Genomic DNA, 22,036 nt, shown 5'->3' with positions numbered 1-22,036 from the left:
GCACCACTGGGTACCCTGTGTCTCTTTTGATTTGTTAGAAACCACAGGGATTTATGCTGCGTGTGCCCATGGAAATGGATGCCTAATGGAAGTAGCCTTGCTTTCCCATTTTGAAAGCTCCATGCATGCTGCCTTGAAGCTACCTGAAATTCATTTCTGTTTACAGGCCTCTAGCCACTGTAGGCCTGGCTCTGGGACAAAAATGAGTTTTCTCTATCTAAACCACGTGCTTCCATGGCCGGTGTGGAGCTCACCCTTCCCTGCTCTAGAGCTAGAGGGAAACTCAGTGTGAGTCCTTGCCTCGAGGACAGGCCCTGAGTATCCGTACAGAAAGGGAGGCGTGCAGCAGTTTCCGTGAGGTCTTAGTCGCTGTTCTGCTGTAGTTTAAAGGAAGTACCCTTTTCAGGACTCCCAGGCTCCTTGGGTGTGCATGATTTACTCCAGGATCACTGAGTACCTGCAGACCCGTATGGGCCTCCTGAGCAACATCGAGGCCCATAGGTCGGTCCGTCGTAGGGCCTCTGCGTTTGCCGAGTGATGGGCCACACACTGCACGTTCCTTAAGGAGGGCTACGTTTCCAGAGCCCTCGAACAGCCTCGACACCACATTTCTGGCCAGTCCGACGTGCCATGCAATTCTTCGTCATGGCCGTCGTATGAATTGCCATGGGAAAACAGTCTGCTTACAATTCTTCGAGGACCTCATACCTGAAGTCACTCTACTCGAGGAGAAATTCAGCATCCTACCATGCTGTGTCGCTAATGGGACCCTCAGCGTGAGAAGTTGCCTCAAGGTAAGGCCCTGAATTTCCGTGCAGTGGCGGAGGCATGTAGCAGTTTCCATGAGGCCGTAGCCACTGCTCTGTGGTATCTTAAGGGCAGTACGCTTTTCAGGACACCTAGGAGCTTCGCGTGGGCACCCTATTCCCGGCAGGAAGAGTGAGTACCCCCAGGACCCCCTGGGCAGGCTAAGAAACTGCAAGGCCCATAACCCATCGGAGCCACTCTGTGTATGCCGAGTATAGGGCAACACACTGCCCTCCTTCATGGGAGAGCTTGAAGTCCCCAGCAGTCCCACAGTTTCACGAACAGCCTTCTAGGACATCCAACGTGCCTGGTACGTCTGACTCATTGCCCTAGTCTGAGCGGCACAGAGAAAATCTGTCGGTTTCGCATTCCATCCATGACCTCCTGCCTGAAGTCACCCTTCCTCCAGGAGAGAGTCGTCTTGCATTCCGACTGCCACTAAAGGCCAGTTCTTCATGTAAGAGTTCAGGGTTTTGAAGAGACACAGGCCCGAGGAGTATCTAGGGCATACGTTGGTTGAGGCATTTTACTAGATGCAGAACACCCTGCTTCGAGGATTTGATTCAGGGAAGCAACCAGTGGGAACATGTGTCTCTTTTGACTTCTTAGAAACCAAAGGGATGTATGCTGCATGTGCCCTTGGAAATGGGAAGCTGATGGAACTATTCTTGCATTCCCATTTTGAAAGCTCCATGCATGCTGCCTTGAAGCTACGTGAAATTCACTGCTGTTGACAGGCCCCTAGCCATTGTAGGCGTGGCTCTTGGAAGAAAATGAGTTTCCTTTATCTAAACCAGGTGCTTCCATGGCCGGGGTGGAGCTCAGCCTGCCATGCTGTAGAGATAAAGGGAAAGTCAACGTGAGTGGTTGCGTCGAGGACAGGCCCTGAGTATCCGTACAGAAAGGGAGGCATGCAGCTGTTTCCATGAGGTCTTAGTCGCTGTTCAGCTGTATATTAGAGCAAGTACCCTTTTCAGGACTCCTAGGCGCCTCGGGTGTGCATCATTTCCCTCCAGGATCCCTGAGTAACTCCAAACACCTGTGGCCCTGCTGAGCAACATCGTGGCCCATAAGTTGGTGCCTCGGAGGTCCTCTGTGTATGCCGAGTGTTTGGCAACACACTGAATGTTCCTTAAGGAGAGCTGCGTTTCCAGAATTCTCGAGCTGCCTCAGGACCACATTTCTGGCCAGTCCGACGTGCCATGGAAGTCTACGTCATTACCATCGTCAGTGCTGCCATGGGAAAACGTTCTGCTTACAATTCTTCGAGGAGCTTGTACCTGAAGTCACTCTGCTCAAGGAAAAATTCACCATCCTACCATGCTGTGTCGCTAAGGGGACACTCAGCGTGATCACTTGCCTCAGGGAAAGGCCCTGAATGGCCGTGCGGAAGCGGAGGCGTGCAGCAGTTTCCATGAGGCCGTAGCCGCTGCTCTCCGTTATCGTAACGGCCTTTCAGGACACCTAGGAGCTTCGCGTGGGCACCGAATTCCCGGCAGTATCCCTGAGTACCCCAGGCCCCCCGGGCCTGCTAAGGAACGTCCTGGCACGTATCCCTTCGGAACCTGTCTGTTTATGCCGAGTGTAGCTCAACACACTGCACTTCTTCATGGGACACCTTGCAATCCCCTGCACTCCCAAAGTTTCAAGAACACCCTTTAAGCACGTGCAACACGCCCGGTAAGTCTGACTCAGTGCCCTAGTCTGAGCTGCACTGAGGAAAGCCCTCGGCTTCAAACTCCATCTAGGACCTCCTGCCTGAAGTCACGCTGCCTCCAGGAGAGAGTCAGCTTGCATTCCGACTTCCACTAAAGCCCAGGTCTTCGTGTAACACTGCAGGCTTTTGAGGAGCCACAGGCCCGAGGCCTAGCTACGGCGTACCTTGATTGAGGCAGTTTGCTGGATGCAGAATGCCCTGCTTCGAGGAGTTGATTCACGGAAGGCAGCACTGGGTAACCAGTATCCATTTTGACTTGTTAGAAACCACAGGGATGTATGCTGCGTGTGCCTGTGGAAATGGGGGCCTGATGCCACTAGCCTTGCTTTCCCATTTTGAAAGCTCCATTCATGCTGCCTTGAAGTACGTGAAATTCACTGCTGTTGACAGGCCTCTAGCCACTGTACGCCTGGTTTTGGGAAGAAAATGAGTTTCCTCTCTCTCAACCAGGCGCTTGCATGGCTTGGGTGGGGCTCAGCCTGCCATGCTCTAGAGCTAAAGGGAAACTCAATGTGAGTACTTGCCTCGAGGACAGGCCCTGAGTATCCGTACAGAAAGGGAGGCATGCAGCTGTTTCCATGAGGACTTAGTCGCTGTTCTGCTGTATTGTAAAGGAAGTACCCTTTTCAGGACACCTAGGCCCCTCTGGTGTGCATCATTACCCTCCAGGATCACGGAGTACTTCCAGACACCCGTGGGCCTGCTGAGCAACATCTAGGCCCATAGGTCGGTTCCTCTTAGGCCCTCTGTGTATGCAGACTGATGGGCCACACAGTGAATGTTCCTTAAGGAGAGCTACATTTCCAGAATTCTCGAACTGCCTCAGGACCACATTTCTGGATAGTCCGACGTGATTGGAAGTCTTCGTCATGACCGTCGTGTGAGCTGCCTTGGGAAAACATTCTGCTTACAAATCTTCTAGGACCTCGTACCTGAAGTCACTCTGCTCGAGGAGAAATTCAGCATCCTACCGTGCTGTGTCACTTAAGGGACACTCAGCGTGAGAACTTGCCTCAAGGTAAGGCCCTGAATTGCCGTGCAGAAGCCGAGGCGTGCAGCAGTGTCCATGAGGCCGTAACCGCTGCTCTGCGTTATCTTAACGGCAGGCAGTACGCTTTTCAGGACACCTAGGAGGCTCGCCAGGGCACCCTATTCCCGGCAGGAACGGTGAGTACTCCCAGGGCCCCGTGGGCCTGCTAAGCAACTGCCAGGCCCGTAGCCCTCCCGAGCTACTCTGTGTATGCCGAGCATAGGGCAACACACTGCCCTCCTTCACGGGACAGCTCGAAATCCCCGGCGCTCCCACAGGTTCACGAAGACCCTTCTGGCACCTCCAACATGCCGGGTAGGTCTGCCTCGTTGCCCTAGTCTGAGCTAAAACTGAGAGAAGCCCTCGGTTTCCAGTTCCACCTAGGACCTCCTGCCTGAAGTCACCCTGCCTCCAGGAGAAAGTCGGCTTGCATCCCGACTGCCACTAAAGCCCAGTTCTTCGTGTAACGCTGCATGCTTTTGAGGAGCCACAGGCCCGAGGCCTAGCTGGGGCATACCTTGGTTGAGGCAATTTGCTAGATGCAGAACACCCTGCTTCGAGGAGTTGATTCAGGGAAGTAACCTGTGGGAACATGTGTCTCTTTTGAGTTCTTAGAAACCAAAGGGATGTATGCTGCACGTGCCCTTGGAAATGGGGACCTGATGGAACTATCCTTGCATTCCCATTCTGAAAGCTCCATGCATGCTGTCCTGAAGCTACCTGAAATTCACTGCTGTTGACAGTCCTCCAGCCACTGTAGGCCTGGCTTAGGGAGGAAACTGAGCTTTTTCTGTATTAACCAGGTGCTTCCATGGCCGGGTTGGAGCTCAGCCTGCCATGCTCTGGAGGTCGAGGGAAACTGAACGTGAGTAGTTGCGTCGAGGACAGGCCCTGAGTATCCGTACAGAAAGGGAGGCATGCAGCTGTTTCCATGAGGTCTTAGTCCCAGTTCTGCTCTAGTTTAGTGGAAGTACCCTTTTCGGGAGTCCTAATCCCCCTCGGGTGTGCACCATTTCCTTCCAGGATCACTGAAAACCTCCAGACCCCGGTGGGCCTGCTGAGCAACATCGAGGCCAATAGGTCTCTCCTTCGGAGGCCCTCTGTGTTGGCCGAGTGATGGGCGACACACTCGCTGCATGTTCGTTAAGGAGGGGTACATTTCCAGAGCCCTCGAACAGCCTCAGGACCTTAATTCTGGCCAGTCCGACGTGCCACGGAAGTCTTTGTCACGGCCGTAGTCGGAGCTGCCGTCAGATAATATTCTGCTTGCCATTCTTCTAGGACCTCGTACTTGAAGTCACTCTGGTCGAGCAGAAATTCAACATCCAACCATGCTGTGTCACTAACACGGCACTCAGTGTGATCACTTGCCTCAAGGTAAGGCCCTGAATTGCCGTGGAGAAGCCGAGGTGTGCAGCAGTGCCCATGAGGCCGTAGCAGCTGCTCTGCAATATCTTAACGGCAGTACGCTTTTCAGGACACCTAGGAGCCTCGCGTGGGCACCCTATTCCCGGCAGGAACAGTGAGTACCCCCAGGAGCCTCCGGGCCTGCTAAGCACCTGCCAGGCCCGTAACCCATCGGAGCCACTCTGTGTATGCCGAGTGTTCGGCAACACGCTGAATGTTCCTTAAGGAGAGCTGCGTTTCCAGATTTCTCGAACTGCCTCAGGACCACATTTCTGGCCAGTCCAACGTGCCATGGAATTCTACGTCATGACCGTCGTCAGTGCTACCATGGGAAAACGTTCTGCTTACAATTCTTCGAGGAGCTTGTACCTGAAGTCACTCTGCTCAAGGAAAAATTCACCATCCTACCATGCTGTGTCGCTAAGGGGACACTCAGCGTGATCACTTGCCTCAAGGAAAGGCCCTGAATGGCCGTGCGGAAGCGGAGGCGTGCAGCAGTTTCCATGAGGCCGTAGCCGCTGCTCTCCGTTATCGTAACGGCCTTTCAGGACACCTAGGAGCTTCGCGTGGGCACCGAATTCCCGGCAGGATCCCCGAGTACCCCAGGCCCCGGGCCTGCTAAGGAACGTCCTGGCGCGTATCCCTTCGGAGCCTGTCTGTTTATGCCGAGTGTAGCTCAACACACTGCACTTCTTCATGGGACACCTTGCAATCCCCTGCACTCCCAAAGTTTCAAGAACACCCTTTAAGCACGTGCAACACGCCCGGTAAGTCTGACTCAGTGCCCTAGTCTGAGCTGCACTGAGGAAAGCCCTCGGCTTCAAACTCCATCTAGGACCTCCTGCCTGAAGTCACGCTGCCTCCAGGAGAGAGTCGGCTTGCATTCCCACTTCCACTAAAGCCCAGGTCTTCGTGTAACACTGCAGGCTTTTGAGGAGCCACAGGCCCGAGGCCTAGCTACGGCGTACCTTGATTGAGGCAGTTTGCTGGATGCAGAATGCCCTGCTTCGAGGAGTGGATTCAGGGAAGGCAGCACTGGGTAACCAGTATCCATTTTGACTTGTTAGAAACCACAGGGATGTATGCTGCGTGTGCCTGTGGAAATGGGGGCCTGATGCCACTAGCCTTGCTTTCCCATTTTGAAAGCTCCATTCATGCTGCCTTGAAGTACGTGAAATTCACTGCTGTTGACAGGCCTCTAGCCACTGTACGCCTGGTTTTGGGAAGAAAATGAGTTTCCTCTCTCTCAACCAGGCGCTTGCATGGCTTGGGTGGGGCTCAGCCTGCCATGCTCTAGAGCTAAAGGGAAACTCAATGTGAGTACTTGCCTCGAGGACAGGCCCTGAGTATCCGTACAGAAAGGGAGGCATGCAGCTGTTTCCATGAGGACTTAGTCGCTGTTCTGCTGTATTGTAAAGGAAGTACCCTTTTCAGGACACCTAGGCCCCTCTGGTGTGCATCATTACCCTCCAGGATCACGGAGTACTTCCAGACACCCGTGGGCCTGCCGAGCAACATCTAGGCCCATAGGTCGGTTCCTCTTAGGCCCTCTGTGTATGCAGACTGATGGGCCACACAGTGAATGTTCCTTAAGGAGAGCTACATTTCCAGAATTCTCGAACTGCCTCAGGACCACATTTCTGGACAGTCCGACGTGATTGGAAGTCTTCATCATGACCGTCGTGTGAGCTGCCTTGGGAAAACATTCCGCTTACAAATCTTCTAGGACCTCATACCTGAAGTCACTCCACTCGAGGAGAAATTCAGCATCCTACCGTGCTGTGTCGCTAACGGGACACTCAGCGTGAGCGCTTTCCTCAAGGTAAGGCCCTGAATTGCCGTGCGGAAGCGGAGGCGTGTAGCAGTTTCCGTGAGGCCGTAGCCGCTGCTCTGCATTATCTTAAAGGCAGTACGCTTTTCAGGGCACCTAGGAGCCTCGCATGGGCACCCTATTACCGGCAAGAACAGTGAGTACCCCCAGGACCCCCTGGGCCTGCTAAGCACCTGCCAGCCCGTAACCCTTCAGAGCCATTCTGTGTATGCCGAGAATAGGGCAACACACTGCCCTCCTTCATGAGACAGCTTGAAATCCCCAGCGCTCCCACAGGTTCACGAAGACCCTTCTAGGATGTCCAACATGCCTGGTAAGTCTGACCCATTGCCCTGGTGTGAGCTGCCCTGAGAAAAACCCTCAGCTTCGCATTCCATCTAGGACCTCCTGCCTGAAGTCACCCTGCCTCCAGGAGAGAGTCGGCTTGCTTTCCGACTGCCACTAAAGCCCGTTTCTTCATGTAACACTGCAGGCTTTTGAAGAGCCTCAGGCCCAAGGCCTAGCTAGGGCATACCTTGGGTGACGCATTTTGCTAGGTGCAGAACACCCTGCTTCGAGGACTTGATTCAGGGAAGGCACCACTGGGTACCCTGTGTCTCTTTTGATTTGTAAGAAACCACAGGGATTTATGCTGCGTGTGCCCATGGAAATGGATGCCTAATGGAAGTAGCCTTGCTTTCCCATTTTGAAAGCTCCATGCATGCTGCCTTGAAGCTACCTGAAATTCATTTCTGTTTACAGGCCTCTAGCCACTGTAGGCCTGGCTCTGGGACAAAAATGAGTTTTCTCTATCTAAACCACGTGCTTCCATGGCCGGTGTGGAGCTCAGCCTTCCCTTCTCTAGAGCTAAAGGGAAACTCAATGTGAATACTTGCCTCGAGGACAGGCCCTGAGTATCCATACAAAAAGGGAGGCATGCAGCTGTTTCCATGAGGTCTTAGTCGCTGTTCTGCTGTAGTTTAAAGGAAGTACCCTTTTCAGGACTCCCAGCCTCCTTGGGTGTGCATGATTTACTCCAGGATCACTGAGTACCTGCAGACCCGTATGGGCCTCCTGAGCAACATCGAGGCCCATAGGTCGGTCCGTCGGAGGGCCTCTGCGTTTACCGAGTGATGGGGCACACACTGCACGTTCGTTAAGGAGGGCTACGTTTCCAGAGCCCTCGAACAGCCTCGACACCATATTTCTGACCAGTCCGACGTGCCATGAAATTCTTCTTCATGGCCATCGTATGAATTGCCATGGGAAAACAGTCTGCTGACAATTCTTCGAGGACCTCGTACCTGAAGTCGCTCTACTCGAGGAGAAATTCAGCATCCTACCATGCTGTGTCGCTAATGGGACCCTCAGCGTGAGAAGTTGCCTCAAGGTAAGGCCCTGAATTTCCGTGCAGTAGCGGAGGCACGTACCATTTTCCATGAGGCCGTAGCCGCTGCTCTGCAATATCTTAACAGCAGTACGCTTTTCAGGACACCTAGGAGCCTCGCATGGGCACCCTATTCCCGGCAGGAAGAGTGAGTACCCCCAGGACCCCCTGGGCATGCTAAGAAACTGCAAGGCCCGTAGCCGATCGGAGCCACTCTGTGTATTCCGAGTATAGGGCAACACACTGCCCTCCTTCCTGGGACAGCTTGAAGTCCCCAGCAGTCCCACAGTTTCACGAACACCCTTCTAGGACGTCCAACATGCCTGGTAAGTCTGACTCATTGCCCTAGTCTGAGCGGCACAGAGAAAATCTGTCGGTTTCGCATTCCATCCATGACCTCCTGCCTGAAGTCACCCTTCCTCCAGGAGAGAGTCGTCTTGCATTCCGACTGCCACTAAAGGCCAGTTCTTCATGTAAGAGTTCAGGGTTTTGAAGAGACACAGGCCCGAGGAGTATATAGGGTGTACGTTGGTTGAGGCATTTCACTAGATGCAGAACACCCTGCTTCGAGGATTTGATTCAGGGAAGTATCCAGTGGGAACATGTGTCTCTTTTGACTTCTTAGAAACCAAAGGGATGTATGCTGCCTGTGCCCTAGGAAGTGGGAAGCTGATGGAACTATCCTTGCATTCCCATTTTGAAAGCTTCATGCATGCTGCCTTGAAGCTACGTGAAATTCACTGCTGTTGACAGGCCCCTAGCCATTGTAGGCCTGGCTCTTGGAAGAAAATGAGTTTCCTCTCTCTAAACCAGGTGCTTGCATGGCTTGGGTGGGGCTCAGCCTGCTATGTTCTAGAGCTAAAGGGAAACTCAACGTGAGCACTTGCCTCGAGAACATGCCCAGAGTATCCATAAAGAAACGGAGGCATGCAGCTGCTTCCATGAGGTCTTAGTCACTGTTCTGCATTTTAAAGGAAGTACCCTTTTCAGGACTCCTAGTCCCTTCGGGTGTGCGTCAATTCCCTCAAGGATCACTGAGTACCTCCAGACCCCTGTGAGCCTTCTGAGCAACATCGAGGCCCATAGGTCGGTCCTTCGGAGGCCGTCCGTGTAGGCCGAGTGATGGAGCACACATTGCACGTTCCTTAAGTATAGGTGCATTTCCGGATCCGTCGAACATCCTCAGGACCACATTTCTGGCCTGTCCGCCGTGCCATGGAATCTTCGTTATGGCCATCGTCTGACCTGCCATGGGCAAACATTCCGCTTACAATTCTTCGAGGACCTCGTACCTGCAGTCACTCTGCTTGAGGAGAAATTCACCATCCTACCATGCTCTGTCGCTAACGGGACACTCAGCGTGAGCGCTTTCCTCAAGGTAAGGCCCTGAATTGCCGTGCGGAAGCGGAAGCGTGCAGCAGTTTCCATGAGGCCATAGCCGCTGCGCTGCGTTATCTTGAAGGCAGTACGCTTTTTAGGGCACCTAGGAGCCTCGCGTGGGCACCCTATTACCGGCAAAAACAGTGAGTACCCCCAGCACGCCCTGGGCCTGCTAAGCAACATCCAGGCCCGTAGCCCTTCAGTGTCACTCTGTGTATGTCGCCTGTAGGGCAGCAGACTGCCCTCTCTTTTGGAGAACTTGATTTCGTCAGCTGTGGCAGCAGTTGCTTTTTCATGGTGCCTGTTCTTCCCCTCAGCGTCCCCTGCTGGTTATTCTCTTGTCTGGTGACTGCAGGCCAAACAAACACCTGTTGCTCTTCAAGGAAACAATGTCCTTCCTCGAGGAGTCTCCCCACCCCACGCCCTGGTCTGGCCTGCCCACCACAGCCCCTTGGCCTCCTGTTGGCTTAGTTGTTCCCCTGAATGTTCCGTGTCATAGCACTTGTCACACCACACTGTTATTTTCTCTCTGTCTGTCCTTTCCAGTAGTTGTAAGTTTTCTCTGTAAGTTTTTTCTGGCTGGTTGATAGGTAGAGGAATGGACCCTGGACCTGTTGTCCTAGAACAGGATGGGCAGGGCAAAGCTTTTTCTCTCCATGTGCCTGCAGTCTTGGTGGAGTACAGGGCCTGGGACAAGGTGGGCCTGGGATTTGGGGGACATTCCAGATGCAAGTTGTTCTGTGAAAGCGGATTCTGCCTGATATCTTTAGCTAACCACGTAACGTGGCCGTTGCTCTGTGGCAGAAGGCGTTTAGGCCTGTAGAGGAACTGGTTGCAGAGAGGAACACTCACCAATATTTAAATTCCCAAGGGACTTCCTAAATCAGTGTCTAATTCCCAGTGAAAAATCATTCTTTAGTCTTTAACTACAGACTGGTTAAAAGTTATTATGTACAATGAAAGGTTGAAGGACAGACACAGTGGAATCACCCCAAGAAAAATAGTTCCAGACAGAAATTATAGTTGGTAAATGGAATTGGTGTGGAGTATAGATCTCAAACACCTGTGTTCCCACAGTGGCAACTCATATGATTGTGCAGTGCCTGGGGGTTGTAATGAGATCTACTAGCTCCACTTTTTATGAGCTCCTGGTGGGGGCAGGAGTCTGACAGCCTTGACAGAAGAGGCTTGAGCCTACTTGGGGCACCCAGTGAGAGAGTGGGCGGCCAGCTCTGCACTCAGGCAGACCGTCTGGACACTTGTGACTGTGGTTTGACCTGTACAGCCAATCTCATCGTTTCTTCCCTCCCTCCTCTCTCCCCAGATTTCTGCTCCTAGACGCTCCCCGTGGTGTGCCCCCTGTCTGCCATCCCACCTGACCCGCCCAACAATCACCGAATCTCGTCTACTGCCTGCACATGGTTCCCTGGCGTGATCTTGTTCTGGCGTCTGCTTGGATGTGTGCACCCTTTCCTAGCTGCTCTCTGCAGGGCCTCGCTCCCATGCATCGTCCTCACAGGGTCCCAGGGCTCGCTCTAAACCCTGGAGCCTCCCAACCCTCTATCAGGGCCGCCCCGTTGTTCCCACCAGGAGCTCAGCCCCCGTCCTCAGGGGCCTGTGTTCCTGTCCACACAGTGTGTCCCAGGCCTGCCTTGTGAGGCAGCCTCGCTGGCCGGAGCCCTGGGAACCTTCCTTTCCTCACCAACTCCCCTCCTCCTGCGGCTGCCCCTCCCACCCCGCATCCCCCATAGGGACCCTCGACTGTGGCTGGCTCTGGCACTTCCACTCTGGGGAGGGGCACAGGAATTATTCTCTGCTTCCCCCATCAGCCAGCACCTTGAAAACAGAAATTCTGCTTTTGTGTATTTACTCATTTAGGCTGGGCCATGCAGCATGCGGGATTTTAGTTCCCCCACCAAGGACTGAACCTGCCCCCCTGCAGTGGAAGCCCTGAGTCTTCACCTCTGGACCACCAGGGAAGTCTCAGAGATTCTGCCTTTAAACTCTGTATCTGCCCAGTTTCTGTGTCCTGTGTTCCTGAGCAGTACGTGTTCATAGAAGGGAGGTAAGATGTGTGGACTCTCTTTTCTGGTTGTTGGCTGAGTATCTGATGTCCACTGTAGGTCACCTAAGGGCCGAGACCAAGTACTCTGTTCCTCCTGTGACCCGTGCTTCTGCTACCACATACTGCACAGGGTAAGTACCTCAAAGTCCTAGCTGAACAGCTAATAGAGAGACAGGTCTCACCGTTGCTTCTCCACCTGCATCTTACAGAGGTGGAAAGTAGGAACTGCAGCCCAGCAAGCCACGGACCCAGGCAATCCTAAAACTGCAAAGTCGCCTGTGTTGATTCCTGCCAGCTTTTAGTAATTAAATCCACGACTCCTGTAAGAAGAGATTTCAGAAGATGTGTACCTTCTACAGAATTCACCTTTAGTGAGGGGCGTGTGAAACGGTATACACAATTTTAATCTGTTTATTTGACTAATAGCATAGCTTAATGATTGAAAAATGGACATTCCTGTAAATAAAAAGAAAACCAGAAAGTACTCATACGTTACACACCTAGTGTTCACGATCTAATGGGCCTGCTTCAACTTCCGCTCTCTCGTCTATCTGAGCCTCCACGATGGACAGGACTCTCCTGGTGCAAGTGATGTGGGGTAAAGCTGGACTGTTGGTTTTCTGCTCCACCTCTGCTTCCTCTCTGCATCCTGGACTCTAAAGAAGATGAAAAAATGTCTGCTCTGGTTGCTGACTGTTCATCTCCACCTTAACCTCAGTCTGTGGTTGTGGAGGGCCTCAGAAGTTGGGAAGGTCCCTGCCGCCAACATGGGGAGTGTGGGGCTGGACCCAGGTTCCAGCCCAGCTCTGACACGCAGTGCGCTCAGTGGGACGTGTTGGCATGCATGCAAGGCTGTAGCGCTGCCAGCCCCCATGTGCTGCCTTCTTGAGGGCTGGCGGTGCACTTCAGGACTGGCTGCATCCTTCGTCCCATTTGAGTGGGCAGTAGTAGATAATAAAACCTCAGAATATCCCTTGACCTCTGACCATCCAGGCAGGCATCTGTGGCCTTGCAGCTCAGGCCTGCCTGGGCCCTGTCAAGCCCCTGTGGCCAATCACTGAGCTGACCTTGCTGCTGGACAATTGAACAGCTACCTGGGCAGCGTAGACGGCCCCTTGGGATGTTTCAGTTCCATACATCCACGTGATTGAGAAAAGGGCCTTCTCCCTCATAGCCTCCCAGCCTTCTGAGAGGAAATAACCCCCCAGACATTGAGTGTGGCCCTGGCCACCCTCAGCATACAGCAGACCGTGGCCCTGCAATCCTTCGGCCTTCGGGTTGTTGCAAACCTTTGACATTCATACTCATGAAAAATCAAAGGTATGGGAGCAAGTGGCTTCCCACCTGGTGTTTTCCCACTGAGGCAGCGTGGTCTTCAGGAGCCATGTGCATCCTGGACCCAGTGCCTGTGTTCTCCGGAAAGCCAGCCTATTGTGGCTTCCACGGTATAGAATAATCCTTGAGACGCTGCTCCATTGAGTAACCGTTTCCTTACCACCTACCATTTGGTTTCTGTTCTCTGTGAAGGAGAGAGCAGAGACAGGAAAATGAGCAGATGTGTTCTGTGGAGATGGGTGATTAATATAGTCAGAGGGCAGGTGTGACTCCTGAGCTCCCACTTCCCAGGGACACAAATGAAGTCTGTGTGCCTTTTGAGGTACACAGGCAATCAGGGCCAGCCTTGGATGTGATGCCCAAAGCAAGAGTCTTGAGTTTACCACCAACAGCAAAGTTTGCTATTTTAGCTAGTGGAAGAGCTTCCTGCCATCAAGGGAGGACAGCCAAAGCCCTGGATGGGTGACCACAATCACTGACCGTAACTGAACCTCTTCTTTTCTGTTAAAATGGACATTGAGTGAGTGTCGCCTGCAGTTTCTGGAAGCCCTGGATGCAGTGAGAGAGACTGTTCCTGTGAATGGGGCCACCCAAAGGCATTTACAGGACAAAGGGTTGGAGAGAGACCAGACCACACTGCAAGAGAGTGAGCCACCAGAACTGCCAAGTCCAAATCCACTCTTAAATCTATCTCTTAGAGTTATTCATTTATTTATATCATTTAAAAATAATGTTTTTATTTTACTTTAGTAAGTGTGTCCAGTCCATTGGAAAAAAAATTCATAGCTGATACATCAGAACCAATAATGCCTTAGTTAGGCACTGTGACAGGGCCGGATTTAGGACGAGCAACTAGACCTTAGTTAGGGACAGTGTCACGGACTTGGGATTAAATTCAGGGCCTGAGGTATTCACAGCACGAGGGCTTCAGTTAGCTTAAGAGACAGGACAGTTGCGAGGGACATGGTTAGGGTAAAGTTTAGGGATCATGTCAGGAAATGACATACGGATAGTGTCAAGACCTTAGTTACTGACAGTATCAGAGCCTTATTTATGACCCGTGTCAGGGCTTCAGGTAGGGATAGCATCAGATCCTGACATAGGGAGAGTGACAGGGCCTGAATGAGGCCTGGTGTCAGGTCCTTAGCTGGGGACACTGTCAGGGCATGATGTAGGAGCTCCATTAGGGCCTTTGTTGGATCAGGAATAGGGTCTTAGTTAAATACATGATCAGGGTCTGAGTTAGTCACAGTGTCAAGGCCTCAGTGAGGCCTAGCTTCAGGGCCTCCGTTAGGCACAGCCTCAGGTCTTCACTTAGGGACAGCGACAGGGCTTTCTTAGGGCCAGTGTCAGGACCTTGGTTAGGAATGGGTCAGGATATTAGCTAAGAATAGTGTCTGGATTTTAGCTATTGCTGGTAGTAGGGCCTATATTAGGAACAGATTCCGGTCCTTAGTTAGACAGTGTCAGGGCCTCCCTTAGAACTAGCATCTGTGCCTCTGTTAGGTACCGTGTCAGGGCCTGAGTTAGGAATAGTGTTAGGGCATTAGTTAGGGACAGTGTCAGGGCCGGATTTAGGACAACCATCTAGGCCTTAGGGAGAGTGTCACGGCCTTGGGACTAAATTCAGGGCCTGAGTTAGACACGGCATAAGGTATTCAGTTAGCATAAGAGGCAGGACAGTTGCAAGAGACAGGGTTAGTGTAAAGTTTAGTGATCGTGTCAGGAAATGACTTAGGGATAGTGTCAAGACCTTAGTTACTGACACTGTCAGGGCCTTATTTAGGGCCAGTGTCAGGGCTTCAGGTAGGGACAGCATCACAGCCTGACTTAGGGAGAGCGTCAGGGCCTGAGTGAGGCCTAGCGTCAGGCCCTTAGCTGGGGACACTGTCAGGGCATGATGTAGGAGCTGCATCAGGGCCTTTGTTGGATCAGCAATAGGGTCTTAGTTAAAGACATGATCAGGGCCTGAGCTAGTCACAACGTCAAGGCCTCAGGCATAGCTTCAGGGCCTCAGGCACAGCCTCAGGTCTTCACTTACGGACAGAGACAGGACTTTCTTACAGACAGTGTCAGGACCTTGGTAAGACATGGGTCAGGATATTAACTCAAGATAATGTCAGGACTTTAGATATTGATGGCTGCAGGGCCTTAAGGCAGTGTCAGGGCCTGACTTAGGATGAGCATCAGAGCCTTAGTCAGGTACATTCTTAGGGACTGAGTTAGGTGTAGTGTCAGGGCCTGAGATCGGATGAGCCTCCAGGCCTCAGTTAGGGACAGCGTCCCGGCCTCGGGACTAATTTCAGGGCCTTAGTTAGGGACAGCATCAGGGATTTAGTTAGCATAAGAGGCTCGACTTTAGTTAAAGGCAAGGTTAGGTTAAGGTCTAGGGATAGTGTCAGGACATTACCTAGGCATAGTACCAAGACTTTAGTTCGTTAGACCATCAGGGTCTAATTTAAGACCAGTGTCAATGCTACAGGTAGGGGCAGTGTCAGAGCCCAACTTTGGAAGAGCGACAGAGCTTGTGTGAGGCCTATTATCAGGGCCTTTGCCAGGGATAGTGTCAGGGCCTGACTTAGGAGCAGCATAAGGGCCTCAGTAGGATCAGCCTCAGGGGCTTTGCTAAAGCCATGATCAGGGCCTCTGTTAGGGACAGCCTCAGGATCTCACTTAGGGACAGCGTCAGGGCTTATTAAGGGACAGTTTCAGGACCTTGGTAAGAGATGGGTCAGGGAATGAGCTCAGGATAGTGTTAGGACATTAGATATTGACGGCAGCAGGGCCTTTGTTAGAGACAGTGTCAGGGCCTGCGTTAGGACTAGCATCTGGGCCTCTGTTAGCTACCGTGTCAGGACCTGAGTTAGGAATAGTGTTAGGGCTTTAGTGAGGGACAGTTCTGGGCCAGATTTAGGACGATCATCTGGCCTCAGTTAGTGAGAGTGTCATGGCCTTGGGCCTAAATTCAGGGCCAGAGTTAGGCACAGCATAAGGGCTTCAGTTAGCATAAGAGGCCGGACAGTTGCAAGGGACAGGCTTAGGGTGAAGTTTAGGGATCGTGTCAGGATATGACCTAGGGGTAGTGTCAAGACCTTAGTCACTGTTAGTATCAGGGCCTTGATTAGAACCAGTGTCAGGGTTTCAGGTAGGGGCAGCGTCAGAGCCTGATTTAGGGAGAGCCACAGGGCCTGAGTGAGGCCTAGCGTCAGGCCCTTCGCTGGGGACACTGTCAGTACATGATGTAGGTGTCAGGACCTTGGTAAGAGATGGGTCAGGAAATGAGCTCTGGATAGTGTCAGGACATTAGATATTGACGACAGCAGGGCCTTAGTTAGAAACAGTGTAAGGGCCTGCGTTAGGACTAGCATCCGGGCCTCTGTTAGGTACCGTGTCAGGGCCTGAGTTAAGAATAGTGTTAGGGCTTTAGTGAGGGACAGTTCTGGGCCAGATTTAGGATGGGCATCTAGGCCTCAGTTAGTGAGAGTGTCATGGTCTTGGGCCTAAATTCAGTGTCTGTGTTAGGCACAGTGTAAGGGTTTCAATTAGCATAAGCGGCAGGACATTTGCTAGGGCTAGTTTTAGGGCAAAGTTTATGGATCATGTCAGGAAATGACCTAGGGATTGTGTCAAGACCTTAGTCACTGAGGGTATCAGGGCCTTATTTAGAACCAGTATCAGGGCTGCAGGTTGGGACAGCACCAGTGCCTGACTTAGGGAGAGCCACAGGGCCTGAGTGAGGCCTAGCGTCAGGCCCTTAGCTGGGGACACTGTCAGGGCATGATGTAGGAGCTGCATCAGGGCCTTTGTTGGGTCAGCAATAGCGTCTTATTTAAAGACATGATCAGTGCCTGAGGGTCAGAGCATCAAGGCCTCAGGTAGGCATAGCTTCAGGGCTTAAGTTAGGCATAGCCTCAGGCCTTCACTTAGGGACAGAGACAGGGCTTTCTTGGGGACAGTGTCAGGACCTTGGTTAGGAATGGGTCAGATTCTTAACTCAGGATAGTGTCCAGATTTTAGTTATTGCCGGCAGCAGGTCCTATATTAGGGACAGATTCCAGGCCTTAATTAGAGACAGTGTCAGGGCCTTAGTAAGGACTAGTCTGGGCCTTAGTTAGGGAGAGCATTAGGGTTTCAGTGAGGATAAGAGGCAGGAAATTAGCTCGGGACAGAGTCAGCTTCCAGGCCAGGGATAGTGTCAGGAAATGAGCTAGGGATAGCATGAAGACCTTCATTATTGAGAGCATCAGGGCCTTAGTTAGGACCAGTGTCAGGGGCATAATCAGGGCTAGTGTCAGGGCTTGATGTAGGGACAGCATCACAGCCTAACTACGGTACTGCCACAGGGCCTAAGTGAGGCCTGTCTTTAGTGTCTGAGTGAGGGATAGTGTCAGGACATGACGTAGGATTATTGTAAGGCCCTCTGTAAGATCAGCCTTAGGGTCTTTGTAAAAGACATTTTCAGGGCCTCTGTTAGTGACATCCTCAGGTCCTCCCTTAGGGACAGCGTCAGGACTTACTTTGGTACAGTTTCAGGACCTTGGTAAGTCATGGGTTAGGATATTAGGTCAGGATAATGTCAGGACTTTAGATATTGATGGCCGCAGGGCCTTAGAGACAGTGTCAGGGCCTGACTTAGGACGAACATCAGAGCCTTTGTTAGGTACAGTGTCAGAGACTGAGTTAGGGCGAGCCTCCAGGCCTCAGTTAGCGGCAGCGTCCGGGCCTGGGGACTAATTTCAGGGCCTCAGTTAGGGACAGCATCAGGGATTTAGTTAGCGTAAGAGGCTCAACATTAGGTAAAGGCAAGGGTAGGTTAAAGTCTAGGGATAGTGTCAGGACATGACCTAGGAATAGTGCCAAGACTTCAGTTACTTAGAGCATCAGGGCCTTATTTAGGACCAGTGTCAGGACTTCAGGTAGGGATAGCATTAGAGCTAGACTTGGGAAGAGCGACAGGGCTTGAGTGAAGCTTAGTGTCAGGGCCTTAGCTAGGGACAGTATCAGAGCATGACGTAGGAGCTGCATCAGGGCCTTTGTTGGATCAGCATTAGGGTCTTAGTTAAAGACATGATCAGGGTCTGAGGTGGTCACAGCTTCAAGGCCTCAGGTAGGCATAGCTTCAGGGCCTGAGTTAGGCACAGCCTCATGCCTTCACTTAAGGACAGCGACAGGGCTTTCTTAGGGACAGTGCCAGGCCCTTGGTTAGTAATGGTTCAGGATATTAGCTCAGGATAGTGTCCGGATTTTAGTTATTGCCGGCAGCAGGGCCTATAATTGGGACAGATTCTGGGCCTTAGTTAGAGACAGTGTCAGGGCCCTAGTTAGGACTAGTCTGGGCCTTAGTCAGGGAGAGCATTAGGGCTTCTGTGAGGATAAGAGGCAGGAAATTAGCTCGGACTAGAGTCAGTTTCCAGGCCAGGGATAGCTTCCGGAAATGAGCTAGGGATAGCGTGAAGACCTTAGTTATTGGGAGCATCAGGGCCTTAGTTAGGACCAGTGTCAGGGGCTTATTCAGGACCAGTGTCAGGGCTTTATGTACAGACAGCGTCAGAGCCTAACTAAGGTATGGCAACAGAGCATAAATGAGGCCTATCTTTAGGGCGTGAGTTAGGGACAGTGTCAGGGCATGACTTACGAGTAGTATAAGGGCCTCTGTAGGATGAGCATTGGATCTTCGATAAAGACGTTCTCAGGGCTTCTGATAGGGACAGCCTCAGGGCCTCACTTAGGGACAGCATCAGGGCTTACTTGGGAGAGTTTCAGGACCTTGGTAAGACATGGTCAGGATTTTAGCTCAGGATAACGTCAGGACTTTAGATATTGATGGCAGCAGGACCTTAGTTAGACGCAGTGTCAGGGCCTGCATCAGGACTAGCATCAGAACCTCTGTTAGGTACAGTGTCAGGGTGTGAGTTAGGAATAGTGTTAGGGCATTAGTTAGGGACAGTTCTGGGCCAGATTTAGGACGAACTTCTAGGCCTCAGGGACAGTGTCACAGCCTTGGGACTAAATTCAGGGCCTGAGTTAGGCACAGCATAAGGGCTTCAGTTCGCATAAGAGGCAGGACTTTAGCTAGGGACAGGGTCAGGTTAACATCTAGGGATAGTGTCAAGAGCTTAGTCACTGAGAGTACCAGGGCCTTACTTAGAACCAGTGTCAGGGCTTCTGGTAGGGACAGCATCAGAGCCTGACTTAGGGAGAGTGACAGGGCCTGAGTGAGGCCTAGTGTCAGGCCCTTCGCTGGGGACGCTGTCAGGACATGACGTAGGAGCGTCATCAGGGACTTTGTTGGATCAGCAATAGGGTTTTAGTTGCTAAGCATCATCCATTCTTGTAGCCCTTTGGAGTCACTCTGTGTATGCCGCGTGTAGGGCAACACACTGCACTGTTTTTTTGGACAGCTTGATTTACCCAATATTCCCACAGGTTCATGAACACGTTTCTTTCATGTCCAACATGCCGTGGAAGTCTGACTCATTGCCCTAGTCTGAGCCGCACTGAGAAAAACCCTCGGCTTCGCATTCCATCTAGGACCTCCTGACTGAAGTCACCCTGCCTCCAGGAGAAAGTCGACTTGCATTCCTACTGCCACTAAAGCCCAGTTCTTCGTGTAAAACTGCAGGCTTTTGAAGAGCCACAGGCCCGGAGGCCTAGCTAGGGCATACCTTGGTTGAGGCAGTTTGCCAGATGCAGAACACCGTGCTTTGAGGAGTTGATTCAGGGAACGAAACAGTGGGTAACCTGTGTCTCTTTTGACTTGTTAGAAACCACAGGGATGTATGGTGCGTGTGCCCATGGAAATGGGGGCCTGATGGAAATAGCCTTGCTTTCACAGTTTCAAAGCGCCATGCATGCTGCCTTGAAGGACCTGAAATTCACTGCTGTTGACAGGCCTCTAGCCACTGTAGGCCTGGCTCTGTGAAGTAAATGAGTTTCCTCTATGTTAACCAGGTGCTTCCATGGCCCGGGTGGAGCTTAGCCTGCCATGCTCTAGAGATGAAGGGAAGCTCAACGGGAGTACTTGCCTCGAGGAATCGCCCTGAGTATCCGTACAGAAAGGGTGCATGCAGCTATTTCCATGAGGTCTTCGTCGGTGTTCTGCTGTAGTTTAAATGAAGTACCCTTTTCAGGACTCGTAGGCCCATCGGGTGTGCATGATTTCCCTCCAGGATTACTGAGTACTTGCAGAACGCTGTAGGCCTGCTGAGCAACATTGAGACCAATAGGTCGGGCCCTCAGAGGCCCTCTGTGTATGCCGAGTGATGGTCAACACACTGCACTTTCCTTAAGGGGAGCTACATTTCCAGAGCTCTCAAACAGCCTCAAGACCACTTTTGTGGCCAGTGCGATGTGCCGTGGAAGTCGTCTTCATAACCATCGTCTGAGCTCCCATGGTAAAACATTCTGCTTAAAATTCTTCAAGGAACTCGTACATGAAGTCACTCCGCTCGAGAAGAAATTCAGCATCCTACCATGCTGTGTCGCTAACGGGACAGTCAGCGTGAGCAGTTGCCTCAAGGTAAGGCCCTGAATGTTTGTGCAGAAGCAATGGCGTGCAGCAGTTTCCATGAGGTCGTAGCCGCTGCTCTGCATTATCTTAATGGCCGTACGCTTTTCAGGACACCCAGCAACCTTGCGTGGGAACCCTATTCCCGGCTGGAACACTGAGTACCGCCAGGCCCGCCTTGGCTTGCTAAGCAACTTCCAGGCCCGTAGCCCTTTGGAGCCACTCTGTGTATACCGAATATAGGGCCACACACTGCCCTCTTTCATGGGACAGCTTGAAATCCCCAGCACTCCCAGCAATTCACGAACACCGTTCCAGCATGTCCAAAATGCCGGGGAAGTCTGACTCATTGCCCTAGTGTGAGCTGCCCTGAGAAAATCCCTCGGCTTCATATTCCATCTAGGACCTCGTGCCTGAAGTCATGCTGCCTCCAGGAGAAACTCAGCTTGCGTTTCTACTGCCACTAAAGCCCAGTTCTTCGTGTAATACTGCAAGCTTTTGAAGAGCCACAGGCCCGGAGGCTTAGCTAGTGTGTACCTTGTTTGGGACAGTTTGCTAGATGCAGAACACCGTGCTTCGAGGAGTTGATTCAGAGAAGGAACCCCTGGGTACCCTGTGTCTCTTTTGACTTGTTAGAAACCACAGGGATGTATGCTGCGTGTGCCCATGGAAATGGATGCCTAATGGAAGTAGCCTTGCTTTCCCATGTTGAAAGCTCCATGCATGCTGCCCTGAAGCTACCTGAAATTCATTTCTGTTTACAGGCCTCTAGCCACTGTAGGCCTGGCTCTGGGAAGAAAATGAGTTTCCTCTATCTAAACCACGTGCTTCCATGGCTGGGGTGGAGCTCATCCTGCCATTCTCTAGATATAAAGGGAAACGCAACGTGAGTACTTGCCTCGAGGAAAGGCCCTGAGTATTCGTAGAGAAAGGGAGGCGTGCAGCTGTTTCCGTGAGGTCATAGTCGCCGTTCTGCTGTATTTTAAAGGAAGTACCCTTTTCAGGACTACTAGACCCCTCGGGTATGCATCATTTCCCTCCAAGATCACTGAGTAGCCCCAGACCCCTGTGGGCCTGCTGAGTAACATCAAGCCCCATAGGTCGGTCCCTCGGAGGTCCACTGTGTATGCCGAGTCATGGGCAACACACTGCATGTTCCATAAGGAGAGCTACATTCCAGAGCCCTCGAAAAGCCTCAGGACCATATTTCTGGCCAGTCCGATGTGCCGTGGAAGACTTCGTCAAGGCCATCGTCGGAGCTGCCATGGGAAAGCATTCTGATTACAATTCTTCGAGGACCTCGTACCTGAAATCTCTCTGATCGAGAAGAAATTCACCATCCTACCGTGCTGTGTCGCTAACAGGACACTCAGCGTGAGCACGTGCCTGTAGTTAAGTCCTTGAATTTCCGTGCAGAATCGGAGGTATGCAGCAGTTTCCCTGAGGCTGTAGCTCTGCTGTGCATTATCTTAACAGCAGTACGCTTTTCAGGACACCTAGGAGCCTCACGAGGGCACCTGTTCCCGGCAGGAACAGTGAGTCGCCCCAGGCCCCCCTGGGCCTGCTAAGCAACTTCCAGGACCGTAGCCCT

The sequence above is a fragment of the Phocoena phocoena genome, chromosome 7, assembly GCF_963924675.1.
Source record: "Phocoena phocoena chromosome 7, mPhoPho1.1, whole genome shotgun sequence".
Classification (NCBI taxonomy): Eukaryota; Metazoa; Chordata; class Mammalia; order Artiodactyla; family Phocoenidae; genus Phocoena; species Phocoena phocoena.
The sequence above is the reverse complement of the archived record's forward strand: the minus strand, read 5'-3'. Positions refer to the sequence as shown.